This window comes from Bombus huntii, chromosome 15 (genome assembly GCF_024542735.1).
Source record: "Bombus huntii isolate Logan2020A chromosome 15, iyBomHunt1.1, whole genome shotgun sequence".
NCBI classification, from domain to species: Eukaryota; Metazoa; Arthropoda; class Insecta; order Hymenoptera; family Apidae; genus Bombus; species Bombus huntii.
Window position 1 is genome coordinate 5,853,643 of NC_066252.1, and position 26,192 is coordinate 5,879,834.

The 26,192-nt window shown below is 37.8% G+C and overlaps 1 protein-coding gene across 7 annotated transcripts in view; it reads right to left on the minus strand.

Annotated features, from left to right (window-relative positions):
- Window positions 1-26,192, minus strand: part of LOC126873902 (venom dipeptidyl peptidase 4-like) — a 303,798-nt gene that overhangs the window by 87,436 nt on the left and 190,170 nt on the right. The gene's annotated exons all lie outside the window — the stretch shown is intronic.

A 26,192-nucleotide genomic window follows, 5' to 3' on the forward strand; every position in this document is an offset into this window, starting at 1 on the left:
TGCAATGCCATTTATGCACCACCTTTCTGAAGGGCTTTTGTATAACTTTTACCCCCGCAATTTCACTCCGTAAACCCCGCGGCCATTCGCCCTATTACGCAAGCCAGGTTTTTCAATATCCTTGCAATAAATTCTTGATCAATAGCCTCGGTGTGTCTTTTTAATCTATCCATACGGCAGATAAAAGGGGTAGCTTTCAAGCCCTTTGTGATAAAATCGACAGAGTCTATATATTTTCGAAAATTCCCGTTGGAATTTCCATTCCAGTGAAACTGTGTACCTGAAAAAAAGAGCAATTCAAATAGAAATTTAAAAATCAGGGAATTATTCTGATTCATGTCGGTACGTTCGTGTTTTAGTGGATGGAATGAAAGAAAAAATATCCTTTTGGGCAGAATGATAACTCGACGAGCAAATATATCCATAAGCAATGCGATTCAAACGTTTGCTGATGTTACAGAAGCAGGTAGAAGTAGAGCGATATCGATCAAAATCATTCACGGTTTACAAATCTTGAAAGTAGCGCACTTTTAATTTAACAGCCAATCGAATTGTCATTTTATTTTATTAATTTCGACAAATATTTTTCCAGCAAATATTTTACCGAACGGGCCAACATTTTATTTTTATTAGCTTTGGAATCAAACAGGTGTACTTTTGTATACTCCTCAAATGTTTCAAATAGTTATTCGTCATTATATGGAAATATTGAGAATATTAAAATGTAGCTTAATGATCATATTTCTGGCTTCCACTTAACCGTAACAGGATAAAGGGATAAAAGGATAATTTCGGAATAATTGCATCCGCGTTGGCGTATTAACATTCAAGAGGCGGGGAAAATAAAAAACAAAAAATCTATATACCCCTGAGGACAGAGTGGGAGGATGGCTTTGTTGTATCGACGCGACATCATTAATACATTCGCTCTAAAAATTCACCATAATTCATGCGGGTGGGCGTTTTATTAAAAAATTTCGTTGAAGCCATGTTGCAGCTGCAGCTAGCCCGCTGCGTATTTTTCCGAATATGAATCATCGTTTCACGGGAATTACTCCCGGAGGACGCAATAAATCTGACAGTTTACACGGACCTAACGAGTCGCCTATTTATCCGCGCAATTGATACCGTGAATCGTGATTGATATTAAACGTATAATATATACCGATGCGATCGTGTGTGAAATTCAAACGTTAGCTGATGTTATGGAAGCATGACAATCCGAGCGATGTAAGAGAAAATTGTAAATATCGTCGCAACTCCTGACAGAATTATTCTTCCAATTTGTCAATCAATTTGGCAGTGGATCAAGTTGTAATTTTTATTGAGATATGTATAATTTTATAGGTTAGATGCGTAGTAGTAATACTTGTACGTGAATATCAGTGCGTGGAGGTATGTGTGTGCGCGGCGTCTCGAAAACAAATGAATGTAAACTCGGTTCAGTCGGTTAACAGTCTGATATGGAAGAAAGTGCTGAAACGCGTGCAAGTGTGTATCGATGAATATCTTTGAAATCGCTTATCAAATAAACATATAATTATTCTAATATTAATTTCAAGTGTAAATTTAGTGCTCCTATACCATTATTTCGACTATTAAGATCCAAAATTCTCAACAATTTTATTTTCTATCACAAAAATAGAAAAGTGGCTACAAGTTAAACAAATTAAAGCAAGCCCTAATAAATGCAACCATATTACATTCACACTGCGAAAACAGATACCACCAAACATCTTACTGAACGGCACGCACATAATGCAAACAAGGCAAGTCAAATACCTAGGACTCCACTTAGATACACAACTCACGTGGAAACAGCATATTAAATCGATAATAGACAAAATACAGACAGCAAGGAGACAAATGCATTGGCTAACAAGTCGAAAATCCAAATTAAGCATAGAAAATAAATTAAAAATATACAGAACGATCATAAAACCAATCCGGACGTACGGAATACCACTATGGGGAACAGCAGCAATGAGCCATATAAGCAAAATAGAGACAATGCAAGCTAAAATTCTTAGAACAATAGTAAACGCCCCATGGTACGTTAGAAACAAGGACATTCGGAAAGACCTGGGAATACCAACGGTCGAGGAGGAGATTAGCAGATGCGCAAGAAGGTACAGAGAAAGAATAGCAACGCATCCGAACCGGCTGGCAGCGGAAACGATCAACACATCAAGCATAGAAAGAAGACTAAAAAGGAAACACCCAGCAGATTTCATAAAGGATATGACCTAACAAACACGAAGATGGTACTCCGCTGGGGGTAACCATCCACATGATAATCAAACAGCTAAAAAATTCTACCAACTGTCCAAATTGGACAAATTGTGAAATATTAAATAAAAAAAAAAAAAAAAATTTTTATTTTCTGTCGCTACATATTTCTCTTGATATGAAAAATTATTTCGCGCGAAATTTCACCCTGTACGTTCGTTATATTTATTAACGAAAATACCTTTCGCTCGACTAAGAGGGACGTTGTTAAATACAGAACGACAATTTCGTACGATTTTACACGATTTGATCGAAACGAAAATTGATTCCGGCGAAAATAATAGAATTTAAAAGAAAGTTGGTGATATAAGTGAACGATGGAAAACATATCGTTCAGTTGGCTTGGTTGAAAATAAAAAAAGAGCAGAGGTTAGAAGAAACAAAGGTTCTTGGTCTCTGCAGAGGTTTGCATTTAAAGCCCTTCAACGCCAGCTAATTAAGTCGTTTCGAACGAAGAGGCATGTGCCGTAATTAAAATATTCAAGGCAAAATTATTTCCACCGATGTAACGCTACTGTTGGCAGCCAGCAACCAGCTCGAGAATTCGTGACATAACGATTTCCATGCGCGATAAATTTGTACGGAGTTAGAACTTAATCTAATTCACGTGTTATTATTCCCTTTGTAGCTAGACTATTATTATTTATTTATTATCATTATCGTCGTTGTTGTTGTTATTGCGTTAGACTCTCGCCCATTACAAGCTTACATAATAAACTGGCCACAAATAGAAGTAATATATAAATATAAATAGAAACAGTATAAAATATAAATATAATAATTCGTCAATTAAACTAAATTAAACTAAATTAAACTTAATTAAATTAATTCTCATAGACAGTTATTCGAGTCAACTTTTATATACTTTACAATGAATAATAAGATACAGTACAAAAATAACAAAAGCAAGAGAAACCGTAAAATAAATGAAAATCTTGGAAATACGAGCTAAAAAAAATTTCTCATACTGCATCAGAATCTGTGTTACAGAGATTGGAGACTTAAAACGGACATTATTTACCCCGCCGGAAATATTCCGTTTACGGTTTGCCGGTTCTTTCTTCAAGAAAACAGTCCAACTGGAGACAAGAAAGTTACTTGAATCATATTATCTGGATCGCGAGGGCACTGATTTAATTTTGTTTGGTGTTTCATTGAAGCTCGTTCGTGCCAACACAGTGAACTGATAACATAATCGAATTCCATTTACTGAATCCTCCTTTACTCAGAAAATAATTTTACAGGATTCACGATCGCGGGATTATTTTTTTAATGTCCAGCAATTAAAATACACGAACGTTTAGAGCAGACAATCGACGTAGATTGTGTAGCCGATGATTTTGAAGAATCGCGTGCGCTTGAATTATTTTTGGAAAAGCAAAAAACGTGGAACGATTATTGGAGAACGATTCAATCTTTGAAATTGTTGTCAGAAAATGGAACAGACACGGAAACTGAGAAACACAAATACATTTCACAAACCAGTATTGGCGAAGAATAATTTGAACAAGAAAATATCAATTTTCAAGCTACACTTGAGGGAACGTAATTTGAAGTAGGCTATTTTGCGTTTCGTTTGTCACATTGTTATACTTCAATTTTATTCCTCGTTAAGCAAACGAAACAGATCTTTAATATTTCAAAAAGATATTTAATATAAAATCGTAGCGAAAAACCATGTATATCGACGAAAATTGAAAAGCTTCCTGGAAAAAGAACTTAAATGGTGAAGCCGAGACAAAACGGTGGATAGGGTAAATTGCGTTGGAAGTTTTAATATTAGTCTTCTAATATTAATACTAAGCTTTGATCTTTTAATATTAGCTACGTTTAAATTGATAATTGTAATTACTCTTAGCGAACTTTCTTCCTCTTATATTTACAGAATAAAGAAAAATTTCACTACAAAATTTCATAATTCTACCACTTAACTAGAAACTACTCTCGCCTTATATCTACTTATTACATCTAGCGTTAGCCCCTTTTCTTAAAAAGTTCTTCCACTATTTCATATTTCATTGAAACACTAGAAAAATACCTTCTAACGTTAGAAAAATACAATTGGATTAAAAGTATGAAAAAACTGTAACAGTGTTAAACGCTGTACAAGCTGTATCGAGGCTGATACCTGTTTTCAAAAAAAGATAGTTTTCAAAGAAGATAGATCAAATAACACGATGTAAATAGTAAAAGTTTCGCAAAATCGTACAAAATCGAAACGTTCGAGCTGGCAAAGCTTGTCTGCAAGATGTAAGATATACGTAGTAATACGAACAAGTTTGTATAACACTATTATGGTAGACGTACACGATGAAACGATAAAGGGATAAACGTATTATGTTTGTACGAGAAGGATGTAAAAAGGAAATTCCCGCTTCGAGATATTATACGGCTGATCTCTCGTATCCAATAAAGCTAGCAAAAATAAAGTTGCTCGTTTGTTATCTTGAAAATCCTTTGAGCTGTGTGCAAGCTTTTTTTAGTATCGGTTTATTCACCTCTCCTACCTTGCTTATTTATTTTTTTTATCCAGATTATTTCGTCTAGGTAATGAATAAATTAATAAAATTATTTTCATCCTTTTACCCAGTGTTTCGTCCCCCGTTTCTTACGGCAAGAGGATATTTTACTCTTTGAGAATGTAAGCTTGTACAACAACGAAGAAATCGAAATATTATTTCTTTGTCGACAAGATTTCCTACGTTTCTGCTATCAGATATAAAAGATACAGACTTTCGAATCTTTCTGAAAAATAAATATACATTAATAGTTCTTTTCGTATGATCGCATTTAAGACGTGACATTTCCATATTTATAAATTATACAGTGATACGTTTCCTCAAGATACGAAATTTATAGTATTCTTTCTTTTTTAAGGGTTAAAATTTTTTAAACCGAAATATAACAATTCCTTGCAGCGTCGATCTTTCGACAGACATTTTCGCGTACGAGTTAATTTTCGTCGGGAAAATTTAAAAGGATGCTGACTGGTTCGCTCGTGGACCAAGATAGTGGCCCTGGGAGAAGAGCAATTTCTGTCATAAGCGTTAGCTACTTTATTTTATTTTTTTGAAACGATAGTGACAAAAGGGCACGCTTGTTATCGAAACTGCAGACGTAATAAGCATTACTCACAGGCTGGAGAATAGAGGGTTGAAATCGAAGGTAATAATGGCTGTTCGATACTTTGCACCGTGAGTTTTCCACCGATTCATCGGTAACAATACTTCGATCGTGCCTCGAATATCGACTCGAGTTGGAAAGTTCCGAGCAACGCTCCAGAAGAATCGAAAAATCTTGGGAAACTCGAGGCTTCGGTTATCTCCTGGGTATCGTAAAATTCCCTACCGAAATTCCACAGCTTCGATACGTTTGTCTTCGTTCTTGCGAAAGTATTAAACGTTAATTAACAGGTTCGTGGTATGGCAAAGAAATCGTTAATAAATCGTAAGTAAAAATTTTCGATCGTTCATTGAACGAAAATGATTTACTTGTAAAAAGATCAGGAGTATGCAACACTTTAAAAAACAATTGAATTATTTTCATCGATCTAGAGCATTGCATTTAGAGTGAAAAATTGTAAATCCTACAGGACCATGTTTATGATCATTGTTTTTCTCTGTATTTGTATTTATGGATTTGATCGGTCAGAGTTGCACATACTTTCGTATATTCTGACCTATATGTATATCCGAAATATACGTCCGATAGGATGGCGCCACACGCGTTATAGTACCGTCGCTTATGGCACCGTTCTGACGCATCAACAGATTACATAATCCTACTTGCTCTTTGTGCTTCAACCTTTTACCTAATTGCATCTCAGTCCACTACTTTTGCTTGCACATACTATTTACAATAAAAAAAATCCCGTCGACAATTCGTAAGAGCGGGACAATTTCATCAGAAACGTTCTACGGCAGATATAGGACAATAAACGAGTTGACTTTGCTACTAATTTCAAGCGATACAGCAATTTCTAATAATCCTCATAATTTCCCAGCTTCACTTCAATCTCCCAATTATCCAAATACTTATGAAGAATGGTGTACGCGTTCCATATACGAAAATAAAACGTACAAATTTGATTTACCATAGCTCAACAGCTTGTCCCATTGAAATCTATCTCTAAATCCACCACCTTTTTCAATCATCCCTTGAAACGGTTCAAACAAGCCGTTTAATCCATCACCGAATGAAAGCTTAAACGCGTCAGAGTACTCATCGATGTCAGTGCCATTCCTAAAGCGGTACGAACGAGCCCTGTCCCATCACGCGGTTCGACTTCCGGGATAAATAATTTCGTCGACACGGATGATTCGGGGGAATAAATAATTAGACGACCATAAAGGGAATTCGTGGTCCCCGAGATTTTCTTGTTACCTCCGCGACATCCGACCCACCTTCGACCCTTCTTTTCTCATCTACCTCTCCCCCTCTCCCCCTCCCCCCTCTCTCTCTCTTTCTATCTCATTCACTTCCTCCCTTTGTGTTCTACCATGAATTTCACCCTCGGGATATTTCTCTCCCTCGTCACGTCCAGCTAGCTGCGCAACGCAGTGTCGTGTCTTTGTGCTCCACTCCCCCCTCCCCTCCTCGTCCTTCTTTTTCGTCCCTTTTCTTTTGTGTTTGCAGACCTGCTACTACCATCGCCCATTCTCGTCCTCGTGTATCTCCTCTCGTGCATCCTCGTCCCACCACCCGCTCCGCGACTTCTCCTCTTCCGGTTCCCCTCGCGGGCTTTCGCAGGGTAGAACGAGAATTTACCTTCCAACAGGCTCGCCTACAGCCTCGCGGAATACGTATATATCTAGTAAGCCAATCGTCTTCTTTCTTTTCTTTGCTCTTCGAACGCGTGCTATTTACGCGCCGCGGGTCATCCCCTTTCGACCGAGCGGAACACGCTACTCTGTCTGTTCTTTTTCTCACTGGGTAAAATACTCTTTCTTTGGGAGAGGCAAATAGGGAGAGAGTATTGCAAGGAGTATTTCGAGACTATGTCGGGGGCTGTGTTGAAAGGAACGGAGGCTGCGTATGAAGGGATTTTCTGATCGGCGGACGACGGATTTTTATGCAGATTCGTATTTTTCGGAATACAGGGGATAAAACGTCGTTTATACGAGCACGCCTCTATTATTCAGGTCTGTGAAGTTGACACAGCCAAGTGGACATTTTTTACAGAAAGCAAAGAGTATTCGTTTGTCCGTATCTATCCAACTGGAATATTCGTTTGTTCACTCTGCAAAAAAAGGTTGTCAGCATATGAAAATTTGAAAAGATTTGACATTTCCGCCCCATGAACTTTTTCATTGATTTGTAACTGGCATACGACTATCCACGTTTTGTCCACCCAGAGTTTTCGTTTGATCATCTCTCAAAAAAAAAAAGTTATCACCAAATGAAAATGATTAAACATTGGACATCTGCGCCCCATGAACTTTTTTATTGATTTTTAGCCGGGATATGATTGTGCATGATTTATACACGTTCGTCTACCCAGAATTTTATTCCATTTAAAAATCAATGAATAACTTCAGATGATCCTGATGTCGAATTTTTTAAAATTTTTCGTTCGGTGATAACTTTTTTCCGGCGGGCTGGGGTTGAACAAACGACAATTTTAGTTGGACAAACTACAAAATTTTGTAGAAACTCGCATTTGGTCTGGCAACTTCGCAGACTTTTATCATCCGAACTATGATTAAAATTAATTTTATAATACGTACAAATATATTCTATTTTTCTAATGAAGATATTGACACACGTAATCGTCTTTTGTATTCGAAATAAAAAGAAGAGCCGAACTGGATAGCAAACCTCTATTACCAGAACTGCTCGGTTATTCGAACTGCCTTGTCCCTCGACCTATTCGGATGGACGACTCTACTATAATTAACGCTAGAATTACCAAGCCAGTCGAAATGACTGGTATCAAATTTTGTGCCTTTGTAATCACCAAAGCAATGTAGGTATTCTTGATAGTATTAATGTTTTTCGTATTCAGTTGTTTTACCCGTGTCCTTTGTTAAGCGTGTTTCGTTTGTCAGTTCCTTTATGCAACATTTTGCGTAATTCGGTTGCAAGACACTCAAAGACAGACCCTTTCAACTTGGCTTTAACTTGCGAGGACACGTTTTGATCCTCCAAACACGTGTCACTGACGCCTTTCCGATAGTTCAACTTACAAAGACACGTACTGAAGTTCCAGGCGGATGCCCTTTCAAATCTCGTAGGCAACTTCTGGATTCACGAAAGCTATCTTCGACGCTTTAACAACGAGACGCTAATTATACCGTGTAATGCAGCAAGCGTGTCTCTGTACGTGTCGAAAATAAAATTCCAGCAGAACATCGCGTCACATTATCGAAATAAATATCATTTTGTATTTAATTAATAAATGACACAATTAAATTGAACGATCTTAAATAAAATTTAAACAGGAGATCGTATTATTAAATCGAATATTTCCTGTATTTTATTGAGAACATATAAAGTTTGGATAACGCGGCAAGAATAATACGAATTACACGTTGAAATTTCGATTTCCTCCGTTTTAACAATTCGTGATATTTGATCAAATATTAGGTCATCTGAAAACAAATTCGAGAAAAAGATCCGTGAAAAATCTTCATCGTGTTGGCGTTAAAAGGGACCGATATTTCGAGATTTTTCCGAACTCGCGAATTTCCATTTTATTAACAATCGCGACGAGACTTTGTAACGTGTACATGGAATACTTTGACCGAGGATCAACAACGTACACGCTCTGTCTCTTTCTCTGGTTCCGGGAATTGTGATCCGGAAACACGGCAGCACCGGAAGCGCGATTCCGGCAGTGGAGCTCTGCGCCGCGAATTATTATACGATTTCTGGGCTAACGATTTGAAGCGGCGCATAATTTCCGAGCGGCGGCAGCAGTTGGAATTTTGCGAAACGCAATTATCTGCAATTATCTCAGGGAAATCGAAACTCGTGTCGAGTTCGCGATTTAGATACAAACTATGCGATCACTATCGCGCTCGGAATCTCTGTTTTAAGCTCTGTTACGCAAAGAAATGACGTCCTAAAAATCTTCGAAGTCTGAACGAAGCATCTCATTTTTACTTTCGTATTAGTATAATTTGTATTATTGTATCGGTTTAATTATAAAAATTAAGAAATATAATGAATAAACGACAGAAATTTAATACATAGAAAGCAGACAAACGATAAACAGTTATAGAAAATCAGCGATTAATCGCTGGCAAATAATTGTTCGTTTTCTCTTGCCCTCGAATTCACTACAAACGCGTAAAAATCTCAACTTCCATTTGAAATCCAAACTTCCACATAATTTCCTCGACATTCCATTCGACACACTTCAACTCCCATCTTAGCCAAATCTAACTTTAAGGACACACAAAAATCCTCGACCAGAAGCGCAAAAACTCCTTTTCCATCAAACTTATCCTAACATTCACGGAGACAATCTCCGCGATTCCATCGAATCTCTTCGTAATAAACTCCGAGATCGCTTTTTAACGATCTGTTCTTACGCAGACTGACAGGAAGCTTCTCCTCAACCGAGGGCCGGATGTGCTTCCTTTACGAGCAATGGCGAATAAATTAGCTTTCTTTTGCTCACAATCAGCCTAATGTCTACCGTGAACACATCCGCGCTGGAATTCGCTGAATTATCCAACCCAAATGCTGTTTGCGACTGTTTCTAGAGCATGTTACGCCATGGAATGCTAGCAAAATCAATCAGAGAACAATCCAACCTGAATTCCTTTGTCTTTTATAAGTTTGTTTAAAACGAATTATGGGGCGGAGAGAAAGGGGAAGGATGGAAAGCCGAGTGATCTTTTTTTTTTTTAACGGCCGCTTCTTTGGCCTGGCAGGGAATTGCTTTTGTACGGGAAACTATTTCGCTTCCGCCCCTTGGCTGGGTTCCCTTGATTGTTAACCGACCAGGCTGTTGCCGTATCTGCGCCCGCTCTCTTCAGCAGCTTTTATCCGACGCTGCGGACCTTTTTCTTCGCGCGGGAACAAAGATGGCGGCCGGGCCGAGTGGAAAATTTTAAGAGGACTGCACGGTAATTTTTCTCGTCCGGTAGAAAAGAAAGCGAGGATGGGCATCCGATGCGTTTTCCAGTTCGTCTTGGAATTGCTTTTGTAGTCTCTGACGGTCAGTGACGTACTGTATATTGTTAACTTTTTTGTCAAGGTTTTTGATCATCAGCAGCACCGTGTACGTCAGCAAGGAAAGAAATTGTGTAACAGTTGGATGTTAAAGAATCGCCTTGTGCTTCGAAATTGCGACTCATTGGACAGGAAACAATTAGAGAAATTAATTATACAAATGTGAGTTATAGAAAGAGTTAAAAATCGAAAAACCTTCTACCTTTCCTTCAAATATGTAACTACCCAAAAGCAATTAGGAAAACTGATGAAAAACGCGCAATTCGGAAAAACGATGAAAAGGAAAGAATTTTCTGTTGCTTCGAAATTACAACTACCCGAAAACAATTAGACAAATTAATCACAAATACGGAATATAAAAAGAGCCAAAAATCAAAAAAACCTTCTTTCCTCTTCAAAAATACAACTCGCCAGAAACAATTACGATAATTAATTATTAGCACGAGGCGCGAATAGAATTAAAATTGAACGAATTTGGAATTTTCTAAAATTGCCAACCAACCGTCCATCAACAACTAGAGAAACTGAACACCGACGTGAAAAACTCTTGAAAATTAAAAAGATCTTCGTTTCCTTCTAAAATTGTAAGTACTGAAGAGTGACTGTGGAAGTAATTCACGCAGCGTAAGTTGCACAGACTTCTTTGGTATGTTCGTATAAAATAAGTGCAAGTAGCTTATCCAAAATCTTAATTTCTTTTCGCGGTAGACGAAAAGCTTGCGAGTGAATGTTAATTAATCCAAGCCGAGCAACCTAACTCCTGTAGCTACCTGGCCAACGGGTTCGAGGACCGTCTCACGCCACGAATTCTACTTTCTGAGACGGCGTCGCGTCGCCGACGACGAACCGTTTCTGCAGTAAGAGCATTAAAATGTAAAATGTCGCGGAGGGTAGCGTTACAAGAAATTCCGTGAGAAAGACGCGACGACGTTGGCACTTGGAAGGGCCAAATGTGAACAGGTCTGGCGACGCGAATCGCTTAAGTTTAATAACAGCGCCGCGTCCGACCGTCGACTTTTTAATTAAGAATGCCGACCGAAAGCGTCGAAGACTTTCCACGGGGCGACGCCGTGAAATACGCGCACTGTCGGTCTGTCCTTCGCGTAAAACTTTTCCTAAAGAAGAGCAAAGAACATGTCGAGCGAGACGAAAGTAGGTCGGTTCATAATGGAGAAGTTTCGTGTAGATTAGTCAAGTTACCTAAGCTTGTGAAACTCTGAATTTAAATTAGATGTTCTGATATTACATGTGTATCTTTAAACACAGTTTGTATTCTAATAATAGCGATACTTATTTGTAATTAACGGGAAAGAGAATCTCATTGCACGCGCGCTTACGTATCTTAGAATACCGTGAAAGAGGAAATTGGCAAAATGTTAGATAGCAAGTGGTATAGATAAATAAAAAGGAAGAAAAAGAAAATAATAAGTTGGAATATAGAATTGACGATTAAGCTGATAATTTGAATGAATCTAAAGATGTACAAAAGTAGTCGATGGTATTAGAATACTGATTGACTATCATACATCAGCGGTCAAGACGATCGTATTTGCCATAGTAAGTTCAATGGGATTCAGATTTAAAGAGAGTAGAATTTCTAGTGAGACAGACAGCGATGTTGAAGTTCATAGTTCGCGTAGGTAAGACATTAAGAGAAACGACCAGCTGATTGATAGTACTATACATAAATAATAGATAAGAATAGCTCTAAACGCGATTATATGTGCAAACTACTATAATTATAGTAGCATGGTGTGGAAATAAATGGATATATAGAATGATATTTCTATCTCGTTATCGGTAGAGTTTAACGTTAATCTCATTAATAATCTGAAATTCATTGTTTTGAATTTTAGTTTTAAGTAGGTAGCGCTAACTTGACTAATCTAAATTGAATATGCGCCGTGTCTATCTAATCTAACCGACGACGCAGCAGGTGCGTCATGTGGTCGTCGATATTGGAAAACAAACATTGCTCGAAACATTGTATGAGATTACAAAAGTTGTATTTTATTTGAAGATAAAGACATAATGTTAATAATCCATGCAGACTTGGAATTATCGATTCTGAAAAATTTCTCAATAGTGAAATTCCACGGAATCTTCGTTCGAACGTACCTGGCGAAGATTCTATTAATAATCGTCTTTTGATTCTCAGACAATGAAACTTCGCTTAAGTCGAATAACTGAAACCAGTTGCCCGTCGATCTACCATACATCGATCGTTTCTTTAAAAATGCATTCTGGTTACCACAGGCGAGAATCGTAGTTCACTGAAAGACAGTAAACGAACTCGCATTCCGCGGTAAAAGTTTCCCCTCATAGAGAAACCGAGCTTCCCCGTTTTTTTTTCTTTTTATTAATTAAGGATACTTTGTGAAAGAGACGACTGCAAATACGGACTTGCTCGATGTTTCTTTGTAAAGAGTTTGTGGATAGTTTCGCGGCGACATCCTTTTTTTCTGACTACGTAAAAAAGGGATGTGGGCGAGTTGTTTCTCACTAATTAAAGATAACCACCGGTGAGCTTTCCTTCTGTAGATCCTTCTACGGAAACAGATCTTTTCCTCGGAAGAAGACTGCTCGTTATTTTATTTTTTTTTCTTTTGTTTTTTTTTTTTTTTTTGCAAAATCTTGCCTAAGCTTACAGAAGTTGGTAGGAAAAATACCAAAGGTACACGTATTTTTGTCTGATATTCCCGCGTTTATCGGTGCCTGTATGACAGATGTATAACGATGAAAAATATGACAAATAATATTGGTTCGTTAAACTGGAACTTCGTGGAAACGAGATCTCATACGTATCGTCCTAACATTATCGGTCGTTAGCTCTAGAATAACTCGTCCCAATTTCAGTTTCAGCAGAAATATTTTCACGTTGCGTAACTAATTATTCTAACATAAAATTCATCGGATCGTATATTATTTTAGTCGGACCACTATGGATTGATTAAACAGCTCCTACGTTTTAATATAATACTTGCATTTTCTTTCTTTTTCTTTTGTGTGAAGTATTTTAATTAACGACACGATATTTCTAATTTGCGAGTATCCGATAGGATTGCGACACTCGACGTTAAATGAATTACGAGGACGATCGGGATTCATCCGGATATTCTGTTTAATCGCGAGTTCCCCATTGTTTTTCGAGCAAATTCACGTGTGGCCGCATTAAAAAGCGCATCCCGGTCACGTTCCGGTAACATTCCGCCGCGACGCGGATAGATTCGCGTTAAACGATGAATTCGGATTAACGGGACCCTTCTGAACCCCGCTCAAAGCGAACGTGACTCGATCCGTATCCAGGTGACCGCTTTATACATTTTAAAGCGAAACCAAAGAGAAAGGGAGGGAGAGAGGGAGAAAAGGAGAGAAATTGTGTCCTCGTTCGGGAGAGAGAATCGTGGGAAATGGTCGACTGAAAAAAAAATTCATTCGTCGATTCGCGAATAAATCCGTGAAAAAAAATATACCGACAAGGCTGAATGAAATTTTATAGTTCACAGAATTTTACACAAGCGATTGTTTAACTAAAAATACCAAGCCGTTTGATTTATCTTTCCAATGGTAACGTGGATAGCGAGGGATATCTATAACAGTGTTTTCGATAAACGCGCGAATATCAGGTAAAAATACGAGTAAAAAAGAAAAAGAAAATACGTCTATCTTTTCATATTTGATCATAGTAATTCTTGGGGGCGAGAATTATCATTTTCCTAAACTGTTCGTTATTCGTTAGCTTCCTTAGGATATCGATATTCTTGTTGTCAATTTATTTGGATTTTCAGATACTTGGAAATCTTGCGACTGATCGTCGCTGACTATTTTGAAATCTCTATATTTGCAATTCACTTGGAATGATTTTATACGAAGTTTGCGTTATTTCGAAATTTGAAGAATTTTTGTTACTTCTACTAGGGGCTTGGAAATTCTTCTATTTTCAAATTTTCGAATATCAGAACTGACAATTATTAAAGTACCGAAACAATGAAACTAATTAGTGTTTGAGAAAGTTCATAGAACGTGGAAATTACTTTGATTAATGATGCTTCGTGATCCCAGTCGTATTGAAAATGTTATTGTAACTTAACGTCAATAGTTTAAATTCAGAGGCTGTTCGTAGTTTGGTTATGGCTTTAATATTAATATTATCGTAATTAATAACGTATTCTATACGCATGAAATATAATTCATATTTCACTAGATCCTAAAAACGTTTACATATGCATATAAAAATTAAAATTAAAGTCATGTATGAAAGAGGAAATTCGCGGTTTTAGCACGAGAGAGGAAATTATACGTATTAAAAATATATGTATGAAAGGAGGAAATCTCAATTTTAATAGGATAAATAAAATAATCTACAAAAATACAGAGGATATTTAATGAGAAGAAATACGGTTTAAAAAATTGATACAGCAAATAATCAAATATGATATAGCGTAAAATAATTCGAAATAAATAGAACGGAATACAGGTTAAAAAGTCATAGAATGACGAAACGATAGTTTACAGGCAAAAAGTAAATGATAGAACAGGTACAACGAACATCTCATAAGGCGTTTGAATGATCGATGATCCTTTGAACGTCTATTAATCGTTTCATAATTTGAGCACTGATACCTACATCATCGGGCCGATACGCGGCAGAAATCCAATTATCCGATTTCCGTTTTTGCGCATCGACAATTAATGGCTATTCTGACTGACCGACAGTTCTGTTATCTGGCACCGTAATTGTGTCGAGGCGTAATGATTTCGACGGCCATTCACGCGTAACGTGTCAATTCAGTATCAACTTAAATCCGACGCGTTTCACCGCATTTTTCGATCATGTTACCGAAAATATGCTCTATATGCTCTGGGACACTCGATTTTGAGGCGAACCAAATTATTATGACGACAGGCGATAAAAGGACTAAATTAAGGACCAAGTAGGTAATTGCCCTCGATATTTGCAGTAACAAGTTTTAGGAAAGTAAGGAGAAAAAGAGTAATTTATATCATTGTCGTATCATCGATAAAAATAATTACGAAATACACGAAAAAGAGAAATACACAAAACGCAGTTGTTTTAAATAAGTTGGAGATAAGAATTTCCATGTTCCTCGTAACTCTCGCGATTTCCAAATTTTTATCAACGGTGTTACCAAGGTCCAGGATTTCCAAATAAGTCAAAATGGAATTATGGCGATAAGATGGAAACAGAAACTCTCAAACATTCGCTGAAAGCAGTAGTTCTTGACATTTCCAAACGGCGTTTAAATAATATTATTCCGCATAAATTGGAAATAGAGATGTTGCAGGAATATTAATTTATCCCACGAACGCATCTCTTGCAATTTCCACATCCAAATACAAATTTCATTTGCAACGTGTGTTAAGCACGACCCATAAAATTATCTCCACCAAAGACAACTCGCTAATCGCATGAATTTCGCGTAGAAAACAAAATGCAAGCGACAGCGACATCGGCGAATCATTTGCCTCGGCAAGAGCGAGAAACAGAAAGTTGGGAGCACGTGAATGGCTCGACTAATTGCAATCGCGAGCTACTGCCGTACGAAATTTACAGTCTTTGTCCCGTTAAACGCGACAGACTTTTATCGATGCCTTTCCACCGTCTTCCGTTTCGAGTCAGCAACAGCTGAACATCGGTATGACGGCTGTTGTATTGTTTTACGTACGAGTTCGTTCACCCGATATGTTTGTAACGTTGTAACCGTTGTATCTCACAACCGAATTCAAGCAGGTGAGCTCCTGCAAACGCCGCTGTATTCACGATCGTTTCATCCCCCGCGACCGACCCTTTAGCCCCCGACGATAGTTTGAAACGTGAATATTCCGCGATGTGTATCTGTTTCCCATTCCGACTGCAACGCGACGCTAAGTCCTTCCACCGTGACGCTGTTCTCGGTGAAACGGACCCGTTGTTTGCGGCGATTGTTGGACCGTTTTGTGGTGGAATTGGGAAACGATAGATAACGGAATGTTGGAATTAAGTAGTAGAGGTTCGTTCGTGAAACGCGTTACGGCGAAGATTATTTTTGGTGAACTCGGCTTACTGAGGTTTCTGAAATATCTACCTTCCCCTCCATCAATTTATTAGCATTTCATTCGGAGATTCTTACTTCTAATTTACTCGAATTTTTCATTATTTGTAGATATTTGGAATCGTCGATGCCAAGAATTGGGAGATTTATAGTTTTCATCTGTTTGGAGTATCTTTATTGAGATTTTATTGGATTACTCGGAAATCCTTATTTATAATTTACTTGAATTTTTTGTTATTTGCAGATCTTTGGAATCGTCGATGCCAAGAATTGGGAGATTTATAGTTTTCATCTGCTTGGAGTATTTTTATTGAGATTTTATTGGGTTACTCGGAAATCCTTATTTATAATTTACTTGAATTTTTCATTATTTGTAGATATTTGGAATCGTCGATGCCAAGAATTAGGAGATTTATAGTTTTCATCTGTTTGGAGTATTTTTATTGGGTTATTCGGAAATTCTTCTTTTTAGCTTACATTTCTGATTTCCATCCGTTTGAAACAACTTCAGTGGGACTTTGGATTATTTGGAAATTCTTACTTCCAATTTATTTGAATTTTTGGAATTCGATTTTCCAATCGAATTTACATCTACTTTCGTGTTTTAGTACTAGAAACAGTACTCGTTATCGCGAACCGACTTGTTTCCGTTAGAGTGGATATTTTCCCGAAGATTCAACTTGTCTCAATTCGCTGACGACCTATTTCACCAGAAACGCGACCAGCCCCAACTAGATAACAACCTATTTGCTAAGATATGATTCGCTCCTGTTCACCGATGACCTTATTCGCTAAGATACGATTTGCTTCCGTCAGGTGACATCCTATTTGCTACGCGATGACTTGTATCCATTGCGTAACGAACTATTCGCTAAAATACGATACATCTTCCCATGTTGCGTGGCGGTCTATTCGCTAAAACAATACTCATCTTTCGTCTCAAATAATATATTTCCGGTTAACGAAATTAACATAGAAAACTTTTATCTTCGTATCATACGTGTTACATTGTAAAATATTTTCAGCTTTGTTACGAGACTCGACTATCATGATTACATTGATCGAATTTGAAACCAATATAAAATCTATTTTATTCAGTTTGTAATTGAATTTGACACGAATCAAAAGAAACACGTCTTATTTACTTCGACACAATTAAAAGCACGTGATTCCTTTATACAGAGATAAATCGAAAATATAGTTTACGACAAATAGAATTTAATAACTTGCCGACTATAGTTGAAGTTAGAGTAAAGTTGGCTTAAAAAATGGTCCCACAAGAAATGTCTCTAAAAAAGAACAAAGCATTTTATAATAGAAAATTCTACCTTTATAAACGTCGAAACAAATTCATGACGAGAGAAAAAAGATCGCGTCGACACAACTATATGCATAGCGTTTCGAGTGGCAAGGGTTAAAAGTGTAAGTTATTCATAGTGGGAGGAAAACGTCCTTAACGCTTCGGTATATACACCACAGGCTATAGAACGTTTCTCTTATGCGGTAAGCTGAACGCATTAACGGACACAAGTGCCATCCCAAGTGTAAACGTGTTTTCTACCGCAAAAGGCTTCAAACCGGGAACAATATTGCTCCGGAGCACTGCCATTCCAGCATAAGGCGACCCAGTGACCGAAAATCGATCCACTTTCATTATGCCGCATCCTCGTTACCGCGGCACCAGCTTTCTCTGTCAACTTTCTCCGTGGAACTGACAGTCTCTACAATTACCACAGAACACAACACCGCGTTTGCTCTCCTTTTGCTCGTCGATCCGAACCTATTGCTTCGAAACTTCCACTGACACGATCACCTATACACGATACTTTAAAAAGTTGCAGTCGAACTTCAGGTAACGTACTCTTCGTTACAATTAATAAGAAATTTTTAATATTAAATCTTGAAAGTTTTAATTAACAAGTAAGATGGCGCGTATGAGATGCCAGTTACTACTTTCAGAGTAATTTTAAAGATACCTATCGATGAATCTATAAGGGTAAAAAATATATATAATTTCTGATAATAGAAACGCAGGAAATCAGATAAACGTTTGTCAGATCGTTCACTTAGAGCTCGTCGTTATATTTTACTACGCTGTCAAAGGGTTAATAGGCATTCCTGCCTCGTTTCAATGCCTACGTTTCGACACTAAACGCAACGCTAAAATTTTCTTCGCATCATTTTATTGTCGAATCCAACTATGGGCAACAGCAAGTAATTCCAACATAGAAATTCTTCAACGATTCCAATCGAAAACTCTAAGATCCTTAATAGATGATCTTGGTATGTTACCAACGAAACAATACATCGCAACCTCAAGATACTCACAGTCAAAGAAGAAATATCCAAATTCAGTAACAGATATAACATAAGAGTTAACAACCACCAAAACCCATTAGTTACTGAATTACTTCACACGACGGATCAGATCCGCAGGCTAAAAAGACATTACCCTATTTAACTAGAATCAAACACACGATAAACACTTATTAAACACGACATAGTACCACGCCAGAAAAATTGACTTATAATTCTCAATGAGAATTGATCGTAAAATACATCCAAATAAAAAGAAAATCATTTTACTGTGAGAAGATCGTAAAGCAAATCCTCGGAAACGATTTCGGACAGATATTTCGAGAAATCCGACTCGATCGTCGATGACTAATGAGATTAACTTTTGAAAAAATAATTTCAAACTTTCTTTACTGGCGCGAACATGCTTCATCCGTCTTGAAATATCTGCATTAATTCCTGTCATCTTTCAATACTACGTGCCTCCGAACTTTGACTTATTGCTTTCGAAACACTGTATAGAGAGCTCACATGCAGCGAAACACATAGAGATCGTGGATGACGATGCGAACGCCAGAGTATCGATAACGTTTCCGGGCGTACGCTGCATGCAGGTTAAGTTTCGCCGACGAAAAGTGGCCATTGTACTGGACGACCCATTCAGTATGCATAGAACGTTTGCACTGGATATCCAGACAAGGACGGTCGCCGATAGCAACTCTCTGGACGTTGCATAAATGTCCGGAAGATGTTATTGACTGCGGGGATATTGCACGCAGGAGCTTGATATCGGGCTCTAGAACGAGATATCAATGGTTGCATCTTCGCGGAATCGATATTTCGAGTGGCGCCGGCCAACCGATTACCGATTGATTCTCGCGTTCTTGTTTCGAATTAACCTTCTCCGACGCTGAAATTGTGGATTGTGGAAAATATTAGACCGGAAAGAACCTGGTGATTGTCAGGGAATGCCACTCGGAGATTGTATCCTCTGGCAGATTGGAGAATTTATAGCAGAAACGATCCTTATCGATGTTTCTTCATTTCCAGCGAATAGAAACGTGTTTTAACGTGTGTAATTTTCGTTGACTAAGTTTGCATATTTCAAGAAGAAATATCCTTTATACGATGCAATTCCTGTGAGCATTACGTCTGATTCTATCACAGAAGAACGAGGTTAAGGAACTGGATATTTTCAAATTTGATTGATATAACGAGGACGATGTATACCACTAGCTCGAAGCGAATATTTTTTACTTCCTTCTATTTGGCTTGAATATCGATTTTCTTATTCGACTAAAATGTTCGAACAGTGATCCAATAAATGCGTATGAACATTCGATGTCTCTATAGAGACTGTTGTACGCGGTGAGTAAAGGGTTAGCACTGAAACAGCAAGTTCTCTCCGTTTCACTCTCTTCGCCTACTGTTACACCTCTGGCTCAAAGACGATCGATTTTCACGCTTCAAAGCGAGGGAAAAGCTTATGAACAAGGAGAAAAGGGGTTGCAACCCCTCTATTCTCTATTCTCTGGCCTCGAAAGGCGCGTCATCGTTCGCGATGTTCTCCGCTGCGTACTACCAGCAGCTAGATCGAAAAAACTAATGCAGCCTATATATCCATCGAAATATTGTTCTCCGGAAGTCTTTTATCGTGAAAAAAATAAATTGAAAATTTAGGAAAATTTATGAGAAATCAAAGTTCGAAAAAGAAGTAGCGTTAACGTTTTTTAAGCTGAGCAAAAAAGCGAAACGATTCAAAAAGTGAAAAAGTGCTTGTGTCTATCCTAAATCGAATTCTTAGATAATTGTAGGAAATTAAGAGTTCTCCTTGAGCAATTTTGCGCAATTGAACTGAAATTGCTACAACTTTCTAGTAATTTTGCAACTTGTCTCGATATCGGCTTTTCGGGATAGGAAATCGCGATTGAACTTTGCACTTGCATATGGACAGCGGGTATAACACGAACGCGGATTTGGCAACTCACCCTCCCGGTTTTTTTAATTCGATTGGCCAATCGAATTGAACAACTTCCGGTATGATCTTCCGAGTTGAGTATTCGGCTAGAACTTTCGAGTTCGGTCATCAGTTTGATCAGCCAAGCGAAACTTCGCGCGTCATAAATGGAGACAGTGGGAGCAGAAATTCTCGGCTTCCGGCTATGAAGAAGTAGACTGCAACGTCCGCGAAACGTCGGTCCAAAATGCAAATGCCAAGCGCAAGTGCAAAGTCGAAACACGATCGCCTATCCTGAAAAGCCAATAGCAAAATATCTCACCGTCGTGACAGTTTGAAATTCAAAATTTTACAACTCGCGAGCTCCAATGTTACCGATAGAGTCTTCTTTATAATAAAATTCGTTGTAAATTTCAGAATAGAACCAGCGAAATTGTACAAATTGCCAAGTTCAAATTACTCAACTTATTCGATTACTCGTAACAAAGCTCGCGATTTATCGGGAATAATAGCGTGAAAGTGGCATAACACGAGGTCATATAGTAACTCTGGCGCGTGAGTTATGTATTTTGCGAGGAGGCACATGGACTGATAAATATCTTTCTGCGCGGAGTGTACTCTTTCCGCGGTGACAGCGGACGAGGAGAATACGTCGGAACCCGATCAGAAATCGGAATCCCGTGGAAAGGAGGTTCCATTAGCGGGAACGGATTTCGAGAAAAGGATTTCTCTGAATCCTCCGCCGTTCTATTAATGTCACATCCATCGCCGTCGGGGACGACTGGCGAAGAGAAGGAGCGAAGAGTACGGTCCTGAAAAGAAGAAAGGCTTGAAACGAGGATTTTCGTCTTACGTCGCTTGTATCGATGGCATGAAAAAAACTCTCCGCCCAATTATATCCATCCCCTCCAGGCACGACCAGGCTTCCAGGGATTGGAGATACAAGCCTGGTTACACGAACCTCAGGATCCACATTCCGCAAGCCTTCCGTGTCGTTTATCTCAACTTTTACTACTTTTCTGTTCCATGGAACGTTTTGTTTTCCGATCAGTTTACTACTAAGAGATTTACCACGAACTTGTTCATTTTGATAACGAGAGTCAGTAATGAGTTTGGTTGACTGAATAATGGAATTCAACAATGAATTGGGTCACTTCGATAAATAAATTCGACGATGAAACCGAACATTTCGAGAATGAAATTGAACAGCGAATCACTGGAAGAAACAAGAAAGTGTGCAATATTTTAATGCGTTAAGAAGAGTATTTAATATTCTAGGAAATCTTTTATACAACACGTTTCTGATGATAAAAAAGTATGATTGAATTTAAAATTATTCGAAGGCTACAGCAGAAAAAAATGCTTCCTCGTATTAAGGACGCAAATATATGACGTATCTAGCTATAAATTAAAAAATGACGATTGGTCCGACATCTATCATATCGGTTTTGCCTGAATTTCTCTCTAACGACGACCCAGTTGTTAATGTTTCCCGATTCAACAACGATTTATTCGCTAAAGTGACGATAGGTTCTGTCCAGCAACCTGTCGTTTGCTCCAACACGATTGATTGACTATCTACTTATCGATTTTTTTTTTTCAGTACACGACTTATGCATTGTGACACGATAAATCTGTCTCGAGCAATATTTCTCATTACAAGTATGTTAGGTCACAGATGGCTTTCATTGTTATAAAATCGAATAACATTGCTCTGTACAATGAAACATTCTATCAGATTGCAGCTGAAAAATTTTGACACTTCTTTCAATACTATTAAATCCCCCTCTATTAAAATATTAATTAATCCCCATGCAAATTTTCCTGATCATGAATCAACATTTTGCAACAAAAATTGACGTTATAAACCAACGCAATCTTGATCACTGAGCTTCGACCTTTAGATTTCATTAAACTCTCTCTCTATTAAAATATTAATTAATCCTCATGCAAATTTGCACGATCATAGATCGACATTTTGCAACAAAAACTGACGTTGTAACTATGTACCAACTTGATCCTGATCAATCATCTGAACGACCTGATAACAGTTTCCAATAAATTCCACGAGGTATACCTTCGATGTTTAAGCTTCAGGGTTGCTTCCACCCCTACCAAAATTCATTTTAACGTACAAAAGCAGTAATACTTTTTCAAGGTACTGTACATAGGTTTTATAAACAAAAAAATCAATAATTTATAGAAACTAAAAGTAACATTAAAAATAATCCCTCATAATTACTCGTTATTTACATATCTCTCATCGTAATCCAATCTTCATCAATTCCTCTCTCCACGTACGCAAATTCCATCATTGTTTCAGCACGCGAAATAAATTTTTGAATTGTATTTGAATCTCGCCTGAATTCAACATTAACCATGCGCTTTATCCGAAGAAAAGTATCCAAGATATCAAGCTCGGCGTTGGCTAAATCCCGTTCGTTAGCTGCTAAGTTGAGGAGAGTAGTCGCAGCTACTTAATTCTTAGCCGTGTAACGCGTAAAAACAGTCTCTCGGGCACAATTTGCACGGGTTGTATTTAAACGGTGTCGCCGGCAACTGACTACCAGCCTGGTAAATTGCGAAAAGAAACGCGCGCCTCCGCCGAGCTAAATTCCAAACGAGCCTGTCACGCGTACAAGACGAGGAAAAGTCGAGTCTCGGCCAGCTGGAGCTCGCAATAATTACCCAGAGACCGTGTTATCGTCGCAAACCGACGGTTCATTAAAAACACAACCGTGTTCCCTTTAAACATTTTGAATGGCGCCTTCGACTCTCCGTAGACTCCAGTCAAATACAAACTGGAACGTATTAAGGTAAGAACAAGTTAACAATACTTGCAGTTAGTTTGAACCTTGATTTATAATGTGCAGGTAATTCACTGTTTTTAAGTTTCAGATTTTCTATACTTTCCTTATGTTTCCTTCCCATCTGGTTTGCGACTTTGCACTTTTCATTTTCCAAGAGTAAACCGTTCAAATCTATGATGAAATTCGCATGTTCCCAGGAGATATTTAAAATTTGTCTTGAAAATCGTAATGACATAGCGCTACTATGGCTGCGACAAATATTTAGCGACGGACGGGCACGAAGGTGTAAGTCAGAACCATTAGTTTTGCAGAAAAGCGCTTGTAACGTTTAAAGTGCAATGTGTAATTGTAGACGTGGTATTAAAGTATCGGGTAAAAGAACAAGAAAGAAGTAGAATTGTCTTGCATTGTTGGAATCACGAGCAAGAGACAGTAATGAAGAATATATTAGCGTATCCTAGTTTAATATAAATTTAACTTGTACTCTCTTGCCTGTCCACCAAACTTGCTTCGATCAGTTGATACAGTTACTATAAAACGAATACGATATACCAACGTCATAAATAAAAAAAAAGTGTTAAAGTAACGAATACCGAGCTACTCGTGTGAGGATTGCAGACTCAACAGAGCAAAGAGGGTGGCAAAAGTGATACGAGTGGTTGAAGTCGTAGGACAGTCGGAGGAAATGAAACACGACGATCGTAATTCGCGAAACACGACTGCCTTTGTCGGGACAAACAAATATCGAGCTTGCTAGCAGCCGTTATTTTTCATTTAATGCTTATCGGAATTTCCGGCGGACAGCAAATACCCTGCCAATCGGTTCCGGCCAATTGCGGTCCGCCGCTTTAAACCGATAAAACTGATTCGATTAGAGGAGATGTGAGAGAACTGACGCTTTATCGATTACCGGCTAACACCTAGCAACCAGTTGTTGCTGTTTATTTAACGCAGGGATGCTAATATTCCAGCTGGACCGAGCAAGATTCTGCTCGCTGATCACATTCGCTCAAAGTGTTCGGTAGACAGAAAGGATCTCTTTTCCATTCTTTGAAATATGCAATTATCGGTGATTAATTAAGAAAGCTTTGACGCTTGACGAAGCTGTCCGGCTTTGGAGAATGTTCACAAGAAATGAGATGTATCTCTTTCGCTTTTCCTCTTGGGAATTGTATGGTTGTCTGGATGGCTATAGTCGTATTTGTATGGTCTGACTAGTCAAGGAAAATTCTACTGATTGATGAACGTTTATCATTTTACGTGTTTATGGGAGTATCGAGGAATCTTTTTGGCAACGTACGATTGTCGATAACAGCATTGAAACAAATAGTACGCGTTACACTAATACCATAAATTACGAGAGAGACATGTACGTATCAAGAAATAATTTCTCCAGAAATAGAATCAAATGGAAGATCGAAAATTCCTGCGGACTGGAAGTCCTCTGTGTACCATCAAGCAACAAGCTGTAAGCCCCAAGACGTCAAGACAGTCACAATAATGCTACTTGAGATCTCGAAGACAAACACTATATCCACTGGGAAGTTACGCTGTTCCACAATACTAAACCAACTAATGCCCGAAGAGTGATCGTGATAGATCATCACAAAGATAACAAGTCAAACATTATAAATTGACATTATGTGATGTACAGTTAAGTGTACAAGACCTCTATACAACAGAATATTACATACAGATAATTGCAGATGCTTTTTATTTATATAGAATGAAAATAACAAGATCGAAATTAATTTCTGTTTATACATTTCGGATATTTTTGTAGGAAAACATAATAATATTAACGTAGAAATAAATAGTACGTATTTCACGAGGATTATAAAAATCGAACGTTCATATTTTTATATCCTTGCCATTCTATGTACATTATGTTTTTATTTTAATCGAATTTAAAACTAAATTTCATATAGGAACACGTTTTTACTAGCTTAAGAAAACCAAATACGAAATCTATTAAGGGTAAACTTTTAAAACATTCTTTTTATTTCAGAGAAAAATTAATTGAGTACTTTAAACTCGTTTTTCTCGGAACTATGTTTCTCGACCTTGCACCCAGTGAATTTCCGCAACTTTTCATCCGATTAACTTGAAATTTTTACACATTATTCCGCATTACATTATCCTACAATGTAGAGTATAATTTCTTTGATATCTTAAACCGTTGAATTTTTATAAATGTTATAATAAGTTTACTTCCCTCAGCGAAAAATATAATTTCCTCCTTAGCAGGCCGCCGATTTCTTATATTTCAAAATCATGAAAAACTCGTACGGTATTTCGAAGATAGTTTTTGTCCAAGTTCGCACAGAAATTTCGTACTTTTTCCATTGCAGTGGCATTTGCAGCTGGCTGCAAACAAACAAAGCTCTGCTGCAAATGGGGACAGATAGTGTTGCATCGCACCGCCATACTATAATTTCATGTAGTAAAAGAAATATGAACACAGAGTTGAGATGTTGCTTAAAGTTCGCCATAAAAATCTTCATCCTTCAACGAATACTTGTAAGCGAAAAAAAATGTTAGATTTATCCTATCCGTTTAAGTCTTCAGGCTCGCATAGTCCTTCAAATTGACAGGTTCGGTAGCTGC